This window comes from Mobula birostris, unplaced genomic scaffold (assembly GCF_030028105.1).
Source record: "Mobula birostris isolate sMobBir1 unplaced genomic scaffold, sMobBir1.hap1 scaffold_1591, whole genome shotgun sequence".
Classification (NCBI taxonomy): Eukaryota; Metazoa; Chordata; class Chondrichthyes; order Myliobatiformes; family Myliobatidae; genus Mobula; species Mobula birostris.
The window spans coordinates 1-21,399 of NW_027274633.1; the positions used below are offsets into that span (position 1 = coordinate 1).

Sequence of the window (21,399 nt, forward strand, 5' to 3'; positions counted from 1 at the left end):
ACACAAACACACATGGAATGCTGAGGGATCTGGCAGGGTCGGTCTGTCTCTCTCTCTCACTCACTCAATCTCACACACACACAGAGTCACAGACACACGTGCACACGGGGGTGTGTGGGGGTGGGTGTGTGTGTGTGTTTGTGTGTGTGTGTGTGTCTGTCTCTCTGTGTCTGTCTCTGTCTCTGTCTCTCTCACCCACCGACACAAACACACATGGAATGCTGAGGGATCTGGCAGGGTCTGTCTCTCTCTCTCACTCAATCTCACACACACACAGAGTCACAGACACACGTGCACACGGGGGTGTGTGGAGGTGGGTGGGTGTGTGTGTGTGTGTGTGTGTGTGTCTGTCTGTCTCTCTGTCTCTGTCTCTGTCTCTCTCACCCACCGACACAAACACACATGGAATGCTGAGGGATCTGGCAGGGTCTGTCTCTCTCTCTCTCACTCACTCACTCACTCACTCACTCACTCACTCACTCACTCAATCTCTCTCTCTCACACACACACACACACACACAGAGTCACAGACACACGTGCACACGGAGTGCTGAGGGATCTGCCAAGCTGTACAGAGGGCAGTAAAGGGAGAAGGGCCGAGGCCCTTCATTATGCCTCTGTGCTGACGCCTGAGCAGACTGACTGGTTTTGCAGCGGGGTGGGTGCACGGATGTAGAAACAGGAGGGAGGGCACGGCAGGAGGGAAATGTGTCGCGGGCTGACGGCGGCCCTGTGCCCCACTGCTCTGCAGGTGCGTTTTTGGCCGGCATGGCTCAGTGGTGGAGTGGGTGGGCGCGTGTGCGCGCCGTGGAAGGAAAGGGGTACTGATTATGCCTTGGTTGTGAAACAGGAAACGGATCGGCGAAATGCCTGCCGGAGGGAGGCACAGTGCCGTGCGTGAAGCAGGGGCACGTGGACGGATGTGGCAATTGTGGAGACGTGCGCCAAAGCTGGACGCCGAGTAGGTAGGTGTAAGCATGAGACGTTTGAGTGATCTTGGGGTTTGGGACGTGATTCTGAGCGAGGCTAGAGATGCACTGCACTGCCGATGTATATTGGGGAGGTCTGAGTGGGTGGAGTGGGGGGTTGTGCCTCTGCCTTACCTTGAACGGTGGGCGGGGCTTTGGGCCTGGGGCAGGCAGACGCATCAGAGGAGGCCAGGAGGCCAGGCCAGGCCAGGGCAGGGCAGGTAGGCAGAGTTTTGCTGATGCTATGGCTAGGTGGTGATGCTTGTAGCTGGTCTGTCTGTCTGGGCAGGAGAGCAGCAGTCTTGGCAGTCTGGTGCAGGCGGGGAGGATGCAGGGTGCAGGAGCACCGGGCCCTGTTGTGCCGGCGGCGGCGGCGCCCCGTTGCTCTGTAGCCGGGCTCCATCGGATGCCTCCCTCCCTTCCTTCCTTCCTCCCTCCCGTCCGCGTGCCCTGGCTGCTGGCACACTTGAACGAGCCTGCCTGTCCGACAGGCTGGCTGGCTGCTGGTGAAATTGCAGCAGAGCCAGTGACTCGATATCGTTCGTTCCTTCCTTCCTTCCTTCCTTCCTTCCTTCCTTCCTTCCTTCGCCCGCCCGTCCATCCGTCCGTCCGTCCGTCGCGTCCTCCGTTGGCTTCAAGGAGCAGCTGAGAAGCCTGAGCCTGAGAAGTGGAGCGAGTGTGGCGGGACAGAAAAGGTCTTTCGGCCTGCTCCACTTCACTCTGCTTCTGTGCTTGGTGCAGGCAGCAGCCGAGTGAGCAGGCATCAGAATGAGTGCGCCGGTTGAGCAGTTTGCTTCAGGAATGAATGCCAAGGGGCATCTCTCATGAAGTTGCTGCCTTGCCTGCAGCACCTGATCTGGTTGCAGCCCGGATGTGCACTTGATCTTAGCCAAACGGCCCAGATATGATGCCCGTGCTGTTGTTGAGTTGTCTGCACATTGCGTGAGTGAGTGAGTGAGTGAGCTGTATCGACAGACAGACACAGACACAGGAGAGGTGTAGAGCAAGCAGCTCTCCTCTCTCTCCATGTGCGTGCATGCTTGTCTGTGCTGCTGTGCCGCCGCCGCCGCCTGATGGAGCTTTCGTCGTTTTTCTTTTCTTTGCTACTTTGAAATTCCCCAGAAGGGGAGTGCACCGTTCCCAGAGGCACTGCAATACCGGGTCGATGCGTGGAGTGGACGGAGCAAGCCCCTATTCCATCTCCCTGTTCCAAAAATCAATTTAATATATGGTCCCCAGATAAGGGACGTATCAGATATTAAACTGATAAGAACAGATTTTTTTTTTTTTTTTTTTTTTTTTTTTTTTTCAAAATATACTTTATTCAAAAATAAATATATACAATAAACCATTCAATAACTTTTCATCCTTTACATACGTTTCCATTATACTCAGTAAAATACCCGTGTTTATAGCCACCCACGTGGCACTCCAGTAGTTCAGCTTAGCATCTCATTGTTGAGGGGTATACTCCTCGCCCACCGACCCCTCCCCCTCCCACGGGTGGAGAAACCTATACTGTGGTCCTTCCCCACCGGGCCCTTGCGGTGGCTGCACCAAGTTTCAGTGCGTCCCTCAGCACGTACTCCTGCAGCCGAGAGTGTGCCAGTCGGCAGCATTCTCCCACGGACATCTCCATGTGCTGGTAGATGATCAAGTTTCGGGCTGACCAAAGAGCGTCTTTCACCGAGTTGATGATCTGCCAGCAGCACCGGATGTTGGTCTCCGTGTGCGTCCCCGGGAACAGCCCGTAGATCAGAGAGTCCTCTGTCACGCAGCTGCTGGGGATGAAACGTGACACTAGCCCGTCCATCCTCCTCCACACCCTCTTTGCGAACTGGCAGTGTGCAAAGAGGTGGGTCACAGACTCCTCCTCACTGCAGTCCTCCCGTGGGCAGTGGGGTGCGGAGACGACGTTCCGGGCGTACAGGAGGGCTCTGACTGGGAGGGCCCCTCTCACTGCCAGCCAGGCGAGGTCTTGGTGCCTGTTGGTGAGATCTGGCGATGAGGCATTTTGCCAGACACTTGATCTTAGCCAAAAGGCCGAGAAGCGATGCAGGCGGCCTCTTGAGTCGGCTACATCCTGCCTAGCCTCTGGTGTTTAGATTGAAGCAGGAGGCCTGGCAAAGACCTTGCTGCCCTGGCCCGCTGGCAGCTCTCCCCTAGGTTGTCTGGGATCGGTGGGTGTGCTGGACAGCTGTTGCCTACCTGGTCCGTCCTGAGTGCAACTTGTCAGAGGCTATGTAAAGCTGCCAGTGATCCACCAATCATCTGGGAGTGGGGCCGTACCTACGGGCGCCTACGTCACTGGCACACTGCCTACGTCAAGGCTGCCGGCTTCCTCGGCTGGCTCCCAGGTCGGTCTCAGAGGCTGGCTCAACTTGCACTGCTCTCCTGGTCGTGGGAGGCTGGTCACGCTGTCCTGTCTGCACAAAAGTCTGCAGGGGGAGTGGGAGCAGGCCGCTCGGCCCTTCAAGGGCGTCCCTGCACTCGGCAAAGAGAGCGCGCCTCTCGGCTTTGCGTGCCCCAGCTGGCTGGCGCATCCAGCTGAACGGTCTCCTTCGGAGGCTCTGCCCTCTCCGGGAGGGAGCGAGCGGATGGGACTGCACCGGGCGACAAAGGCAGAGGCCACGTGCGCCGCTCAAGACCGGTTACGAGGTTTGTGGACGTGGCCAAAGTCCGCGGGCAGAAAAGCCTCCTGGCAAGCTTGGGAATAGGAAGATGTCAGCTACAGGTGTGCCTGAGGAGAAACAATGGGTGTGCTCTCCAAGCCGAAGGCTGAAGTGCAGCCATTCACACCTCTGTGCCTTTATTTTGATGTGTGTGGAATTACAATTGTTGAGTGGCTTGAGTTTGTTTCATCTCACAGAAGCTGTAGACTTTGCGTCTGCACAGGCTATCATTGGACACAGTGGTGTCTTCTCCCCTGCTCCCCCACCACCTTTTTTTACCAGGGTGGATGGGGGTGGGTGGGTGTGTGTGTGTGTCTGTCTGTCTCTCTGTGTCTGTCTCTGTCTCTCTCACCCACCGACACAAACACACATGGAATGCTGAGGGATCTGGCAGGGTCGGTCTGTCTCTCTCTCTCACTCACTCAATCTCACACACACACAGAGTCACAGACACACGTGCACACGGGGGTGTGTGGGGGTGGGTGTGTGTGTGTGTTTGTGTGTGTGTGTGTGTCTGTCTCTCTGTGTCTGTCTCTGTCTCTGTCTCTCTCACCCACCGACACAAACACACATGGAATGCTGAGGGATCTGGCAGGGTCTGTCTCTCTCTCTCACTCAATCTCACACACACACAGAGTCACAGACACACGTGCACACGGGGGTGTGTGGAGGTGGGTGGGTGTGTGTGTGTGTGTGTGTGTGTGTCTGTCTGTCTCTCTGTCTCTGTCTCTGTCTCTCTCACCCACCGACACAAACACACATGGAATGCTGAGGGATCTGGCAGGGTCTGTCTCTCTCTCTCTCACTCACTCACTCACTCACTCACTCACTCACTCACTCACTCAATCTCTCTCTCTCACACACACACACACACACACAGAGTCACAGACACACGTGCACACGGAGTGCTGAGGGATCTGCCAAGCTGTACAGAGGGCAGTAAAGGGAGAAGGGCCGAGGCCCTTCATTATGCCTCTGTGCTGACGCCTGAGCAGACTGACTGGTTTTGCAGCGGGGTGGGTGCACGGATGTAGAAACAGGAGGGAGGGCACGGCAGGAGGGAAATGTGTCGCGGGCTGACGGCGGCCCTGTGCCCCACTGCTCTGCAGGTGCGTTTTTGGCCGGCATGGCTCAGTGGTGGAGTGGGTGGGCGCGTGTGCGCGCCGTGGAAGGAAAGGGGTACTGATTATGCCTTGGTTGTGAAACAGGAAACGGATCGGCGAAATGCCTGCCGGAGGGAGGCACAGTGCCGTGCGTGAAGCAGGGGCACGTGGACGGATGTGGCAATTGTGGAGACGTGCGCCAAAGCTGGACGCCGAGTAGGTAGGTGTAAGCATGAGACGTTTGAGTGATCTTGGGGTTTGGGACGTGATTCTGAGCGAGGCTAGAGATGCACTGCACTGCCGATGTATATTGGGGAGGTCTGAGTGGGTGGAGTGGGGGGTTGTGCCTCTGCCTTACCTTGAACGGTGGGCGGGGCTTTGGGCCTGGGGCAGGCAGACGCATCAGAGGAGGCCAGGAGGCCAGGCCAGGCCAGGGCAGGGCAGGTAGGCAGAGTTTTGCTGATGCTATGGCTAGGTGGTGATGCTTGTAGCTGGTCTGTCTGTCTGGGCAGGAGAGCAGCAGTCTTGGCAGTCTGGTGCAGGCGGGGAGGATGCAGGGTGCAGGAGCACCGGGCCCTGTTGTGCCGGCGGCGGCGGCGCCCCGTTGCTCTGTAGCCGGGCTCCATCGGATGCCTCCCTCCCTTCCTTCCTTCCTCCCTCCCGTCCGCGTGCCCTGGCTGCTGGCACACTTGAACGAGCCTGCCTGTCCGACAGGCTGGCTGGCTGCTGGTGAAATTGCAGCAGAGCCAGTGACTCGATATCGTTCGTTCCTTCCTTCCTTCCTTCCTTCCTTCCTTCCTTCCTTCCTTCGCCCGCCCGTCCATCCGTCCGTCCGTCCGTCGCGTCCTCCGTTGGCTTCAAGGAGCAGCTGAGAAGCCTGAGCCTGAGAAGTGGAGCGAGTGTGGCGGGACAGAAAAGGTCTTTCGGCCTGCTCCACTTCACTCTGCTTCTGTGCTTGGTGCAGGCAGCAGCCGAGTGAGCAGGCATCAGAATGAGTGCGCCGGTTGAGCAGTTTGCTTCAGGAATGAATGCCAAGGGGCATCTCTCATGAAGTTGCTGCCTTGCCTGCAGCACCTGATCTGGTTGCAGCCCGGATGTGCACTTGATCTTAGCCAAACGGCCCAGATATGATGCCCGTGCTGTTGTTGAGTTGTCTGCACATTGCGTGAGTGAGTGAGTGAGTGAGCTGTATCGACAGACAGACACAGACACAGGAGAGGTGTAGAGCAAGCAGCTCTCCTCTCTCTCCATGTGCGTGCATGCTTGTCTGTGCTGCTGTGCCGCCGCCGCCGCCTGATGGAGCTTTCGTCATTTTTCTTTTCTTTGCTACTTTGAAATTCCCCAGAAGGGGAGTGCACCGTTCCCAGAGGCACTGCAATACCGGGTCGATGCGTGGAGTGGACGGAGCAAGCCCCTATTCCATCTCCCTGTTCCAAAAATCAATTTAATATATGGTCCCCAGATAAGGGACGTATCAGATATTAAACTGATAAGAACAGATACTACACTTGATCTTAGCCAAAAGGCCGAGAAGCGATGCAGGCGGCCTCTTGAGTCGGCTACATCCTGCCTAGCCTCTGGTGTTTAGATTGAAGCAGGAGGCCTGGCAAAGACCTTGCTGCCCTGGCCGGCTGGCAGCTCTCCCCTAGGTTGTCTGGGATCGGTGGGTGTGCTGGACAGCTGTTGCCTACCTGGTCCGTCCTGAGTGCAACTTGTCAGAGGCTATGTAAAGCTGCCAGTGATCCACCAATCATCTGGGAGTGGGGCCGTACCTACGGGCGCCTACGTCACTGGCACACTGCCTACGTCAAGGCTGCCGGCTTCCTCGGCTGGCTCCCAGGTCGGTCTCAGAGGCTGGCTCAACTTGCACTGCTCTCCTGGTCGTGGGAGGCTGGTCACGCTGTCCTGTCTGCACAAAAGTCTGCAGGGGGAGTGGGAGCAGGCCGCTCGGCCCTTCAAGGGCGTCCCTGCACTCGGCAAAGAGAGCGCGCCTCTCGGCTTTGCGTGCCCCAGCTGGCTGGCGCATCCAGCTGAACGGTCTCCTTCGGAGGCTCTGCCCTCTCCGGGAGGGAGCGAGCGGATGGGACTGCACCGGGCGACAAAGGCAGAGGCCACGTGCGCCGCTCAAGACCGGTTACGAGGTTTGTGGACGTGGCCAAAGTCCGCGGGCAGAAAAGCCTCCTGGCAAGCTTGGGAATAGGAAGATGTCAGCTACAGGTGTGCCTGAGGAGAAACAATGGGTGTGCTCTCCAAGCCGAAGGCTGAAGTGCAGCCATTCACACCTCTGTGCCTTTATTTTGATGTGTGTGGAATTACAATTGTTGAGTGGCTTGAGTTTGTTTCATCTCACAGAAGCTGTAGACTTTGCGTCTGCACAGGCTATCATTGGACACAGTGGTGTCTTCTCCCCTGCTCCCCCACCACCTTTTTTTACCAGGGTGGATGGGGGTGGGTGGGTGTGTGTGTGTGTCTGTCTGTCTCTCTGTGTCTGTCTCTGTCTCTCTCACCCACCGACACAAACACACATGGAATGCTGAGGGATCTGGCAGGGTCGGTCTGTCTCTCTCTCTCACTCACTCAATCTCACACACACACAGAGTCACAGACACACGTGCACACGGGGGTGTGTGGGGGTGGGTGTGTGTGTGTGTTTGTGTGTGTGTGTGTGTCTGTCTCTCTGTGTCTGTCTCTGTCTCTGTCTCTCTCACCCACCGACACAAACACACATGGAATGCTGAGGGATCTGGCAGGGTCTGTCTCTCTCTCTCACTCAATCTCACACACACACAGAGTCACAGACACACGTGCACACGGGGGTGTGTGGAGGTGGGTGGGTGTGTGTGTGTGTGTGTGTGTGTGTCTGTCTGTCTCTCTGTCTCTGTCTCTGTCTCTCTCACCCACCGACACAAACACACATGGAATGCTGAGGGATCTGGCAGGGTCTGTCTCTCTCTCTCTCACTCACTCACTCACTCACTCACTCACTCACTCAATCTCTCTCTCTCACACACACACACACACACACAGAGTCACAGACACACGTGCACACGGAGTGCTGAGGGATCTGCCAAGCTGTACAGAGGGCAGTAAAGGGAGAAGGGCCGAGGCCCTTCATTATGCCTCTGTGCTGACGCCTGAGCAGACTGACTGGTTTTGCAGCGGGGTGGGTGCACGGATGTAGAAACAGGAGGGAGGGCACGGCAGGAGGGAAATGTGTCGCGGGCTGACGGCGGCCCTGTGCCCCACTGCTCTGCAGGTGCGTTTTTGGCCGGCATGGCTCAGTGGTGGAGTGGGTGGGCGCGTGTGCGCGCCGTGGAAGGAAAGGGGTACTGATTATGCCTTGGTTGTGAAACAGGAAACGGATCGGCGAAATGCCTGCCGGAGGGAGGCACAGTGCCGTGCGTGAAGCAGGGGCACGTGGACGGATGTGGCAATTGTGGAGACGTGCGCCAAAGCTGGACGCCGAGTAGGTAGGTGTAAGCATGAGACGTTTGAGTGATCTTGGGGTTTGGGACGTGATTCTGAGCGAGGCTAGAGATGCACTGCACTGCCGATGTATATTGGGGAGGTCTGAGTGGGTGGAGTGGGGGGTTGTGCCTCTGCCTTACCTTGAACGGTGGGCGGGGCTTTGGGCCTGGGGCAGGCAGACGCATCAGAGGAGGCCAGGAGGCCAGGCCAGGCCAGGGCAGGGCAGGTAGGCAGAGTTTTGCTGATGCTATGGCTAGGTGGTGATGCTTGTAGCTGGTCTGTCTGTCTGGGCAGGAGAGCAGCAGTCTTGGCAGTCTGGTGCAGGCGGGGAGGATGCAGGGTGCAGGAGCACCGGGCCCTGTTGTGCCGGCGGCGGCGGCGCCCCGTTGCTCTGTAGCCGGGCTCCATCGGATGCCTCCCTCCCTTCCTTCCTTCCTCCCTCCCGTCCGCGTGCCCTGGCTGCTGGCACACTTGAACGAGCCTGCCTGTCCGACAGGCTGGCTGGCTGCTGGTGAAATTGCAGCAGAGCCAGTGACTCGATATCGTTCGTTCCTTCCTTCCTTCCTTCCTTCGCCCGCCCGTCCATCCGTCCGTCCGTCCGTCGCGTCCTCCGTTGGCTTCAAGGAGCAGCTGAGAAGCCTGAGCCTGAGAAGTGGAGCGAGTGTGGCGGGACAGAAAAGGTCTTTCGGCCTGCTCCACTTCACTCTGCTTCTGTGCTTGGTGCAGGCAGCAGCCGAGTGAGCAGGCATCAGAATGAGTGCGCCGGTTGAGCAGTTTGCTTCAGGAATGAATGCCAAGGGGCATCTCTCATGAAGTTGCTGCCTTGCCTGCAGCACCTGATCTGGTTGCAGCCCGGATGTGCACTTGATCTTAGCCAAACGGCCCAGATATGATGCCCGTGCTGTTGTTGAGTTGTCTGCACATTGCGTGAGTGAGTGAGTGAGTGAGCTGTATCGACAGACAGACACAGACACAGGAGAGGTGTAGAGCAAGCAGCTCTCCTCTCTCTCCATGTGCGTGCATGCTTGTCTGTGCTGCTGTGCCGCCGCCGCCGCCTGATGGAGCTTTCGTCGTTTTTCTTTTCTTTGCTACTTTGAAATTCCCCAGAAGGGGAGTGCACCGTTCCCAGAGGCACTGCAATACCGGGTCGATGCGTGGAGTGGACGGAGCAAGCCCCTATTCCATCTCCCTGTTCCAAAAATCAATTTAATATATGGTCCCCAGATAAGGGACGTATCAGATATTAAACTGATAAGAACAGATACTACACTTGATCTTAGCCAAAAGGCCGAGAAGCGATGCAGGCGGCCTCTTGAGTCGGCTACATCCTGCCTAGCCTCTGGTGTTTAGATTGAAGCAGGAGGCCTGGCAAAGACCTTGCTGCCCTGGCCCGCTGGCAGCTCTCCCCTAGGTTGTCTGGGATCGGTGGGTGTGCTGGACAGCTGTTGCCTACCTGGTCCGTCCTGAGTGCAACTTGTCAGAGGCTATGTAAAGCTGCCAGTGATCCACCAATCATCTGGGAGTGGGGCCGTACCTACGGGCGCCTACGTCACTGGCACACTGCCTACGTCAAGGCTGCCGGCTTCCTCGGCTGGCTCCCAGGTCGGTCTCAGAGGCTGGCTCAACTTGCACTGCTCTCCTGGTCGTGGGAGGCTGGTCACGCTGTCCTGTCTGCACAAAAGTCTGCAGGGGGAGTGGGAGCAGGCCGCTCGGCCCTTCAAGGGCGTCCCTGCACTCGGCAAAGAGAGCGCGCCTCTCGGCTTTGCGTGCCCCAGCTGGCTGGCGCATCCAGCTGAACGGTCTCCTTCGGAGGCTCTGCCCTCTCCGGGAGGGAGCGAGCGGATGGGACTGCACCGGGCGACAAAGGCAGAGGCCACGTGCGCCGCTCAAGACCGGTTACGAGGTTTGTGGACGTGGCCAAAGTCCGCGGGCAGAAAAGCCTCCTGGCAAGCTTGGGAATAGGAAGATGTCAGCTACAGGTGTGCCTGAGGAGAAACAATGGGTGTGCTCTCCAAGCCGAAGGCTGAAGTGCAGCCATTCACACCTCTGTGCCTTTATTTTGATGTGTGTGGAATTACAATTGTTGAGTGGCTTGAGTTTGTTTCATCTCACAGAAGCTGTAGACTTTGCGTCTGCACAGGCTATCATTGGACACAGTGGTGTCTTCTCCCCTGCTCCCCCACCACCTTTTTTTACCAGGGTGGATGGGGGTGGGTGGGTGTGTGTGTGTGTCTGTCTGTCTCTCTGTGTCTGTCTCTGTCTCTCTCACCCACCGACACAAACACACATGGAATGCTGAGGGATCTGGCAGGGTCGGTCTGTCTCTCTCTCTCACTCACTCAATCTCACACACACACAGAGTCACAGACACACGTGCACACGGGGGTGTGTGGGGGTGGGTGTGTGTGTGTGTTTGTGTGTGTGTGTGTGTCTGTCTCTCTGTGTCTGTCTCTGTCTCTGTCTCTCTCACCCACCGACACAAACACACATGGAATGCTGAGGGATCTGGCAGGGTCTGTCTCTCTCTCTCACTCAATCTCACACACACACAGAGTCACAGACACACGTGCACACGGGGGTGTGTGGAGGTGGGTGGGTGTGTGTGTGTGTGTGTGTGTGTGTCTGTCTGTCTCTCTGTCTCTGTCTCTGTCTCTCTCACCCACCGACACAAACACACATGGAATGCTGAGGGATCTGGCAGGGTCTGTCTCTCTCTCTCTCACTCACTCACTCACTCACTCACTCACTCACTCACTCACTCACTCAATCTCTCTCTCTCACACACACACACACACACACAGAGTCACAGACACACGTGCACACGGAGTGCTGAGGGATCTGCCAAGCTGTACAGAGGGCAGTAAAGGGAGAAGGGCCGAGGCCCTTCATTATGCCTCTGTGCTGACGCCTGAGCAGACTGACTGGTTTTGCAGCGGGGTGGGTGCACGGATGTAGAAACAGGAGGGAGGGCACGGCAGGAGGGAAATGTGTCGCGGGCTGACGGCGGCCCTGTGCCCCACTGCTCTGCAGGTGCGTTTTTGGCCGGCATGGCTCAGTGGTGGAGTGGGTGGGCGCGTGTGCGCGCCGTGGAAGGAAAGGGGTACTGATTATGCCTTGGTTGTGAAACAGGAAACGGATCGGCGAAATGCCTGCCGGAGGGAGGCACAGTGCCGTGCGTGAAGCAGGGGCACGTGGACGGATGTGGCAATTGTGGAGACGTGCGCCAAAGCTGGACGCCGAGTAGGTAGGTGTAAGCATGAGACGTTTGAGTGATCTTGGGGTTTGGGACGTGATTCTGAGCGAGGCTAGAGATGCACTGCACTGCCGATGTATATTGGGGAGGTCTGAGTGGGTGGAGTGGGGGGTTGTGCCTCTGCCTTACCTTGAACGGTGGGCGGGGCTTTGGGCCTGGGGCAGGCAGACGCATCAGAGGAGGCCAGGAGGCCAGGCCAGGCCAGGGCAGGGCAGGTAGGCAGAGTTTTGCTGATGCTATGGCTAGGTGGTGATGCTTGTAGCTGGTCTGTCTGTCTGGGCAGGAGAGCAGCAGTCTTGGCAGTCTGGTGCAGGCGGGGAGGATGCAGGGTGCAGGAGCACCGGGCCCTGTTGTGCCGGCGGCGGCGGCGCCCCGTTGCTCTGTAGCCGGGCTCCATCGGATGCCTCCCTCCCTTCCTTCCTTCCTCCCTCCCGTCCGCGTGCCCTGGCTGCTGGCACACTTGAACGAGCCTGCCTGTCCGACAGGCTGGCTGGCTGCTGGTGAAATTGCAGCAGAGCCAGTGACTCGATATCGTTCGTTCCTTCCTTCCTTCCTTCCTTCCTTCCTTCCTTCCTTCCTTCGCCCGCCCGTCCATCCGTCCGTCCGTCCGTCGCGTCCTCCGTTGGCTTCAAGGAGCAGCTGAGAAGCCTGAGCCTGAGAAGTGGAGCGAGTGTGGCGGGACAGAAAAGGTCTTTCGGCCTGCTCCACTTCACTCTGCTTCTGTGCTTGGTGCAGGCAGCAGCCGAGTGAGCAGGCATCAGAATGAGTGCGCCGGTTGAGCAGTTTGCTTCAGGAATGAATGCCAAGGGGCATCTCTCATGAAGTTGCTGCCTTGCCTGCAGCACCTGATCTGGTTGCAGCCCGGATGTGCACTTGATCTTAGCCAAACGGCCCAGATATGATGCCCGTGCTGTTGTTGAGTTGTCTGCACATTGCGTGAGTGAGTGAGTGAGTGAGCTGTATCGACAGACAGACACAGACACAGGAGAGGTGTAGAGCAAGCAGCTCTCCTCTCTCTCCATGTGCGTGCATGCTTGTCTGTGCTGCTGTGCCGCCGCCGCCGCCTGATGGAGCTTTCGTCGTTTTTCTTTTCTTTGCTACTTTGAAATTCCCCAGAAGGGGAGTGCACCGTTCCCAGAGGCACTGCAATACCGGGTCGATGCGTGGAGTGGACGGAGCAAGCCCCTATTCCATCTCCCTGTTCCAAAAATCAATTTAATATATGGTCCCCAGATAAGGGACGTATCAGATATTAAACTGATAAGAACAGATACTACACTTGATCTTAGCCAAAAGGCCGAGAAGCGATGCAGGCGGCCTCTTGAGTCGGCTACATCCTGCCTAGCCTCTGGTGTTTAGATTGAAGCAGGAGGCCTGGCAAAGACCTTGCTGCCCTGGCCCGCTGGCAGCTCTCCCCTAGGTTGTCTGGGATCGGTGGGTGTGCTGGACAGCTGTTGCCTACCTGGTCCGTCCTGAGTGCAACTTGTCAGAGGCTATGTAAAGCTGCCAGTGATCCACCAATCATCTGGGAGTGGGGCCGTACCTACGGGCGCCTACGTCACTGGCACACTGCCTACGTCAAGGCTGCCGGCTTCCTCGGCTGGCTCCCAGGTCGGTCTCAGAGGCTGGCTCAACTTGCACTGCTCTCCTGGTCGTGGGAGGCTGGTCACGCTGTCCTGTCTGCACAAAAGTCTGCAGGGGGAGTGGGAGCAGGCCGCTCGGCCCTTCAAGGGCGTCCCTGCACTCGGCAAAGAGAGCGCGCCTCTCGGCTTTGCGTGCCCCAGCTGGCTGGCGCATCCAGCTGAACGGTCTCCTTCGGAGGCTCTGCCCTCTCCGGGAGGGAGCGAGCGGATGGGACTGCACCGGGCGACAAAGGCAGAGGCCACGTGCGCCGCTCAAGACCGGTTACGAGGTTTGTGGACGTGGCCAAAGTCCGCGGGCAGAAAAGCCTCCTGGCAAGCTTGGGAATAGGAAGATGTCAGCTACAGGTGTGCCTGAGGAGAAACAATGGGTGTGCTCTCCAAGCCGAAGGCTGAAGTGCAGCCATTCACACCTCTGTGCCTTTATTTTGATGTGTGTGGAATTACAATTGTTGAGTGGCTTGAGTTTGTTTCATCTCACAGAAGCTGTAGACTTTGCGTCTGCACAGGCTATCATTGGACACAGTGGTGTCTTCTCCCCTGCTCCCCCACCACCTTTTTTTACCAGGGTGGATGGGGGTGGGTGGGTGTGTGTGTGTGTCTGTCTGTCTCTCTGTGTCTGTCTCTGTCTCTCTCACCCACCGACACAAACACACATGGAATGCTGAGGGATCTGGCAGGGTCGGTCTGTCTCTCTCTCTCACTCACTCAATCTCACACACACACAGAGTCACAGACACACGTGCACACGGGGGTGTGTGGGGGTGGGTGTGTGTGTGTGTTTGTGTGTGTGTGTGTGTCTGTCTCTCTGTGTCTGTCTCTGTCTCTGTCTCTCTCACCCACCGACACAAACACACATGGAATGCTGAGGGATCTGGCAGGGTCTGTCTGTCTCTCTCTCTCACTCACTCAATCTCACACACACACAGAGTCACAGACACACGTGCACACGGGGGTGTGTGGGGGTGGGTGTGTGTGTGTGTTTGTGTGTGTGTGTGTGTCTGTCTCTCTGTGTCTGTCTCTGTCTCTGTCTCTCTCACCCACCGACACAAACACACATGGAATGCTGAGGGATCTGGCAGGGTCTGTCTCTCTCTCTCACTCAATCTCACACACACACAGAGTCACAGACACACGTGCACACGGGGGTGTGTGGAGGTGGGTGGGTGTGTGTGTGTGTGTGTGTGTGTGTCTGTCTGTCTCTCTGTCTCTGTCTCTGTCTCTCTCACCCACCGACACAAACACACATGGAATGCTGAGGGATCTGGCAGGGTCTGTCTCTCTCTCTCTCACTCACTCACTCACTCACTCACTCACTCACTCACTCACTCAATCTCTCTCTCTCACACACACACACACACACACAGAGTCACAGACACACGTGCACACGGAGTGCTGAGGGATCTGCCAAGCTGTACAGAGGGCAGTAAAGGGAGAAGGGCCGAGGCCCTTCATTATGCCTCTGTGCTGACGCCTGAGCAGACTGACTGGTTTTGCAGCGGGGTGGGTGCACGGATGTAGAAACAGGAGGGAGGGCACGGCAGGAGGGAAATGTGTCGCGGGCTGACGGCGGCCCTGTGCCCCACTGCTCTGCAGGTGCGTTTTTGGCCGGCATGGCTCAGTGGTGGAGTGGGTGGGCGCGTGTGCGCGCCGTGGAAGGAAAGGGGTACTGATTATGCCTTGGTTGTGAAACAGGAAACGGATCGGCGAAATGCCTGCCGGAGGGAGGCACAGTGCCGTGCGTGAAGCAGGGGCACGTGGACGGATGTGGCAATTGTGGAGACGTGCGCCAAAGCTGGACGCCGAGTAGGTAGGTGTAAGCATGAGACGTTTGAGTGATCTTGGGGTTTGGGACGTGATTCTGAGCGAGGCTAGAGATGCACTGCACTGCCGATGTATATTGGGGAGGTCTGAGTGGGTGGAGTGGGGGGTTGTGCCTCTGCCTTACCTTGAACGGTGGGCGGGGCTTTGGGCCTGGGGCAGGCAGACGCATCAGAGGAGGCCAGGAGGCCAGGCCAGGCCAGGGCAGGGCAGGTAGGCAGAGTTTTGCTGATGCTATGGCTAGGTGGTGATGCTTGTAGCTGGTCTGTCTGTCTGGGCAGGAGAGCAGCAGTCTTGGCAGTCTGGTGCAGGCGGGGAGGATGCAGGGTGCAGGAGCACCGGGCCCTGTTGTGCCGGCGGCGGCGGCGCCCCGTTGCTCTGTAGCCGGGCTCCATCGGATGCCTCCCTCCCTTCCTTCCTTCCTCCCTCCCGTCCGCGTGCCCTGGCTGCTGGCACACTTGAACGAGCCTGCCTGTCCGACAGGCTGGCTGGCTGCTGGTGAAATTGCAGCAGAGCCAGTGACTCGATATCGTTCGTTCCTTCCTTCCTTCCTTCCTTCCTTCCTTCCTTCCTTCCTTCGCCCGCCCGTCCATCCGTCCGTCCGTCCGTCGCGTCCTCCGTTGGCTTCAAGGAGCAGCTGAGAAGCCTGAGCCTGAGAAGTGGAGCGAGTGTGGCGGGACAGAAAAGGTCTTTCGGCCTGCTCCACTTCACTCTGCTTCTGTGCTTGGTGCAGGCAGCAGCCGAGTGAGCAGGCATCAGAATGAGTGCGCCGGTTGAGCAGTTTGCTTCAGGAATGAATGCCAAGGGGCATCTCTCATGAAGTTGCTGCCTTGCCTGCAGCACCTGATCTGGTTGCAGCCCGGATGTGCACTTGATCTTAGCCAAACGGCCCAGATATGATGCCCGTGCTGTTGTTGAGTTGTCTGCACATTGCGTGAGTGAGTGAGTGAGTGAGCTGTATCGACAGACAGACACAGACACAGGAGAGGTGTAGAGCAAGCAGCTCTCCTCTCTCTCCATGTGCGTGCATGCTTGTCTGTGCTGCTGTGCCGCCGCCGCCGCCTGATGGAGCTTTCGTCGTTTTTCTTTTCTTTGCTACTTTGAAATTCCCCAGAAGGGGAGTGCACCGTTCCCAGAGGCACTGCAATACCGGGTCGATGCGTGGAGTGGACGGAGCAAGCCCCTATTCCATCTCCCTGTTCCAAAAATCAATTTAATATATGGTCCCCAGATAAGGGACGTATCAGATATTAAACTGATAAGAACAGATACTACACTTGATCTTAGCCAAAAGGCCGAGAAGCGATGCAGGCGGCCTCTTGAGTCGGCTACATCCTGCCTAGCCTCTGGTGTTTAGATTGAAGCAGGAGGCCTGGCAAAGACCTTGCTGCCCTGGCCCGCTGGCAGCTCTCCCCTAGGTTGTCTGGGATCGGTGGGTGTGCTGGACAGCTGTTGCCTACCTGGTCCGTCCTGAGTGCAACTTGTCAGAGGCTATGTAAAGCTGCCAGTGATCCACCAATCATCTGGGAGTGGGGCCGTACCTACGGGCGCCTACGTCACTGGCACACTGCCTACGTCAAGGCTGCCGGCTTCCTCGGCTGGCTCCCAGGTCGGTCTCAGAGGCTGGCTCAACTTGCACTGCTCTCCTGGTCGTGGGAGGCTGGTCACGCTGTCCTGTCTGCACAAAAGTCTGCAGGGGGAGTGGGAGCAGGCCGCTCGGCCCTTCAAGGGCGTCCCTGCACTCGGCAAAGAGAGCGCGCCTCTCGGCTTTGCGTGCCCCAGCTGGCTGGCGCATCCAGCTGAACGGTCTCCTTCGGAGGCTCTGCCCTCTCCGGGAGGGAGCGAGCGGATGGGACTGCACCGGGCGACAAAGGCAGAGGCCACGTGCGCCGCTCAAGACCGGTTACGAGGTTTGTGGACGTGGCCAAAGTCCGCGGGCAGAAAAGCCTCCTGGCAAGCTTGGGAATAGGAAGATGTCAGCTACAGGTGTGCCTGAGGAGAAACAATGGGTGTGCTCTCCAAGCCGAAGGCTGAAGTGCAGCCATTCACACCTCTGTGCCTTTATTTTGATGTGTGTGGAATTACAATTGTTGAGTGGCTTGAGTTTGTTTCATCTCACAGAAGCTGTAGACTTTGCGTCTGCACAGGCTATCATTGGACACAGTGGTGTCTTCTCCCCTGCTCCCCCACCACCTTTTTTTACCAGGGTGGATGGGGGTGGGTGGGTGTGTGTGTGTGTCTGTCTGTCTCTCTGTGTCTGTCTCTGTCTCTCTCACCCACCGACACAAACACACATGGAATGCTGAGGGATCTGGCAGGGTCGGTCTGTCTCTCTCTCTCACTCACTCAATCTCACACACACACAGAGTCACAGACACACGTGCACACGGGGGTGTGTGGGGGTGGGTGTGTGTGTGTGTTTGTGTGTGTGTGTGTGTCTGTCTCTCTGTGTCTGTCTCTGTCTCTGTCTCTCTCACCCACCGACACAAACACACATGGAATGCTGAGGGATCTGGCAGGGTCTGTCTGTCTCTCTCTCTCACTCACTCAATCTCACACACACACAGAGTCACAGACACACGTGCACACGGGGGTGTGTGGAGGTGGGTGGGTGTGTGTGTGTGTGTGTGTGTGTGTCTGTCTGTCTCTCTGTCTCTGTCTCTGTCTCTCTCACCCACCGACACAAACACACATGGAATGCTGAGGGATCTGGCAGGGTCTGTCTCTCTCTCTCTCACTCACTCACTCACTCACTCACTCACTCACTCACTCACTCAATCTCTCTCTCTCACACACACACACACACACACAGAGTCACAGACACACGTGCACACGGAGTGCTGAGGGATCTGCCAAGCTGTACAGAGGGCAGTAAAGGGAGAAGGGCCGAGGCCCTTCATTATGCCTCTGTGCTGACGCCTGAGCAGACTGACTGGTTTTGCAGCGGGGTGGGTGCACGGATGTAGAAACAGGAGGGAGGGCACGGCAGGAGGGAAATGTGTCGCGGGCTGACGGCGGCCCTGTGCCCCACTGCTCTGCAGGTGCGTTTTTGGCCGGCATGGCTCAGTGGTGGAGTGGGTGGGCGCGTGTGCGCGCCGTGGAAGGAAAGGGGTACTGATTATGCCTTGGTTGTGAAACAGGAAACGGATCGGCGAAATGCCTGCCGGAGGGAGGCACAGTGCCGTGCGTGAAGCAGGGGCACGTGGACGGATGTGGCAATTGTGGAGACGTGCGCCAAAGCTGGACGCCGAGTAGGTAGGTGTAAGCATGAGACGTTTGAGTGATCTTGGGGTTTGGGACGTGATTCTGAGCGAGGCTAGAGATGCACTGCACTGCCGATGTATATTGGGGAGGTCTGAGTGGGTGGAGTGGGGGGTTGTGCCTCTGCCTTACCTTGAACGGTGGGCGGGGCTTTGGGCCTGGGGCAGGCAGACGCATCAGAGGAGGCCAGGAGGCCAGGCCAGGCCAGGGCAGGGCAGGTAGGCAGAGTTTTGCTGATGCTATGGCTAGGTGGTGATGCTTGTAGCTGGTCTGTCTGTCTGGGCAGGAGAGCAGCAGTCTTGGCAGTCTGGTGCAGGCGGGGAGGATGCAGGGTGCAGGAGCACCGGGCCCTGTTGTGCCGGCGGCGGCGGCGCCCCGTTGCTCTGTAGCCGGGCTCCATCGGATGCCTCCCTCCCTTCCTTCCTTCCTCCCTCCCGTCCGCGTGCCCTGGCTGCTGGCACACTTGAACGAGCCTGCCTGTCCGACAGGCTGGCTGGCTGCTGGTGAAATTGCAGCAGAGCCAGTGACTCGATATCGTTCGTTCCTTCCTTCCTTCCTTCCTTCCTTCCTTCCTTCCTTCCTTCGCCCGCCCGTCCATCCGTCCGTCCGTCCGTCGCGTCCTCCGTTGGCTTCAAGGAGCAGCTGAGAAGCCTGAGCCTGAGAAGTGGAGCGAGTGTGGCGGGACAGAAAAGGTCTTTCGGCCTGCTCCACTTCACTCTGCTTCTGTGCTTGGTGCAGGCAGCAGCCGAGTGAGCAGGCATCAGAATGAGTGCGCCGGTTGAGCAGTTTGCTTCAGGAATGAATGCCAAGGGGCATCTCTCATGAAGTTGCTGCCTTGCCTGCAGCACCTGATCTGGTTGCAGCCCGGATGTGCACTTGATCTTAGCCAAACGGCCCAGATATGATGCCCGTGCTGTTGTTGAGTTGTCTGCACATTGCGTGAGTGAGTGAGTGAGTGAGCTGTATCGACAGACAGACACAGACACAGGAGAGGTGTAGAGCAAGCAGCTCTCCTCTCTCTCCATGTGCGTGCATGCTTGTCTGTGCTGCTGTGCCGCCGCCGCCGCCTGATGGAGCTTTCGTCGTTTTTCTTTTCTTTGCTACTTTGAAATTCCCCAGAAGGGGAGTGCACCGTTCCCAGAGGCACTGCAATACCGGGTCGATGCGTGGAGTGGACGGAGCAAGCCCCTATTCCATCTCCCTGTTCCAAAAATCAATTTAATATATGGTCCCCAGATAAGGGACGTATCAGATATTAAACTGATAAGAACAGATACTACACTTGATCTTAGCCAAAAGGCCGAGAAGCGATGCAGGCGGCCTCTTGAGTCGGCTACATCCTGCCTAGCCTCTGGTGTTTAGATTGAAGCAGGAGGCCTGGCAAAGACCTTGCTGCCCTGGCCCGCTGGCAGCTCTCCCCTAGGTTGTCTGGGATCGGTGGGTGTGCTGGACAGCTGTTGCCTACCTGGTCCGTCCTGAGTGCAACTTGTCAGAGGCTATGTAAAGCTGCCAGTGATCCACCAATCATCTGGGAGTGGGGCCGTACCTACGGGCGCCTACGTCACTGGCACACTGCCTACGTCAAGGCTGCCGGCTTCCTCGGCTGGCTCCCAGGTCGGTCTCAGAGGCTGGCTCAACTTGCACTGCTCTCCTGGTCGTGGGAGGCTGGTCACGCTGTCCTGTCTGCACAAAAGTCTGCAGGGGGAGTGGGAGCAGGCCGCTCGGCCCTTCAAGGGCGTCCCTGCACTCGGCAAAGAGAGCGCGCCTCTCGGCTTTGCGTGCCCCAGCTGGCTGGCGCATCCAGCTGAACGGTCTCCTTCGGAGGCTCTGCCCTCTCCGGGAGGGAGCGAGCGGATGGGACTGCACCGGGCGACAAAGGCAGAGGCCACGTGTGCCGCTCAAGACCGGTTACGAGGTTTGTGGACGTGGCCAAAGTCCGCGGGCAGAAAAGCCTCCTGGCAAGCTTGGGAATAGGAAGATGTCAGCTACAGGTGTGCCTGAGGAGAAACAATGGGTGTGCTCTCCAAGCCGAAGGCTGAAGTGCAGCCATTCACACCTCTGTGCCTTTATTTTGATGTGTGTGGAATTACAATTGTTGAGTGGCTTGAGTTTGTTTCATCTCACAGAAGCTGTAGACTTTGCGTCTGCACAGGCTATCATTGGACACAGTGGTGTCTTCTCCCCTGCTCCCCCACCACCTTTTTTTACCAGGGTGGATGGGGGTGGGTGGGTGTGTGTGTGTGTCTGTCTGTCTCTCTGTGTCTGTCTCTGTCTCTCTCACCCACCGACACAAACACACATGGAATGCTGAGGGATCTGGCAGGGTCGGTCTGTCTCTCTCTCTCACTCACTCAATCTCACACACACACAGAGTCACAGACACACGTGCACACGGGGGTGTGTGGGGGTGGGTGTGTGTGTGTGTTTGTGTGTGTGTGTGTGTCTGTCTCTCTGTGTCTGTCTCTGTCTCTGTCTCTCTCACCCACCGACACAAACACACATGGAATGCTGAGGGATCTGGCAGGGTCTGTCTCTCTCTCTCACTCAATCTCACACACACACAGAGTCACAGACACACGTGCACACGGGGGTGTGTGGAGGTGGGTGGGTGTGTGTGTGTGTGTGTGTGTGTGTCTGTCTGTCTCTCTGTCTCTGTCTCTGTCTCTCTCACCCACCGACACAAACACACATGGAATGCTGAGGGATCTGGCAGGGTCTGTCTCTCTCTCTCTCACTCACTCACTCACTCACTCACTCACTCACTCACTCACTCAATCTCTCTCTCTCACACACACACACACACACACAGAGTCACAGACACACGTGCACACGGAGTGCTGAGGGATCTGCCAAGCTGTACAGAGGGCAGTAAAGGGAGAAGGGCCGAGGCCCTTCATTATGCCTCTGTGCTGACGCCTGAGCAGACTGACTGGTTTTGCAGCGGGGTGGGTGCACGGATGTAGAAACAGGAGGGAGGGCACGGCAGGAGGGAAATGTGTCGCGGGCTGACGGCGGCCCTGTGCCCCACTGCTCTGCAGGTGCGTTTTTGGCCGGCATGGCTCAGTGGTGGAGTGGGTGGGCGCGTGTGCGCGCCGTGGAAGGAAAGGGGTACTGATTATGCCTTGGTTGTGAAACAGGAAACGGATCGGCGAAATGCCTGCCGGAGGGAGGCACAGTGCCGTGCGTGAAGCAGGGGCACGTGGACGGATGTGG

General features: G+C 57.7%; 5 non-coding genes and 1 pseudogene across 5 annotated transcripts; all 6 read right to left on the bottom strand.

Annotated features, from left to right (window-relative positions):
• Window positions 1–2,092: 2,092 nt before the first annotated feature.
• On the bottom strand, window positions 2,093–2,306 carry LOC140192523 (U2 spliceosomal RNA; annotated as a pseudogene).
• A 3,784-nt stretch (window positions 2,307–6,090) lies between these two features.
• On the bottom strand, window positions 6,091–6,281 carry LOC140192507 (U2 spliceosomal RNA). The gene has a single exon (XR_011884307.1). It is a non-coding gene; the product is annotated as a U2 spliceosomal RNA (small nuclear RNA).
• A 3,039-nt stretch (window positions 6,282–9,320) lies between these two features.
• Window positions 9,321–9,511, bottom strand: LOC140192518 (U2 spliceosomal RNA). The gene has a single exon (XR_011884318.1). It is a non-coding gene; the product is annotated as a U2 spliceosomal RNA (small nuclear RNA).
• A 3,071-nt stretch (window positions 9,512–12,582) lies between these two features.
• LOC140192529 (U2 spliceosomal RNA) lies at window positions 12,583–12,773 on the bottom strand. The gene has a single exon (XR_011884322.1). It is a non-coding gene; the product is annotated as a U2 spliceosomal RNA (small nuclear RNA).
• A 3,268-nt stretch (window positions 12,774–16,041) lies between these two features.
• Window positions 16,042–16,232, bottom strand: LOC140192530 (U2 spliceosomal RNA). Its single transcript, XR_011884323.1, has one exon. It is a non-coding gene; the product is annotated as a U2 spliceosomal RNA (small nuclear RNA).
• Window positions 16,233–19,307: 3,075 nt separating this feature from the next.
• Window positions 19,308–19,498, bottom strand: LOC140192531 (U2 spliceosomal RNA). The gene has a single exon (XR_011884324.1). It is a non-coding gene; the product is annotated as a U2 spliceosomal RNA (small nuclear RNA).
• Between the last annotated feature and the right edge of the window lie 1,901 nt (window positions 19,499–21,399).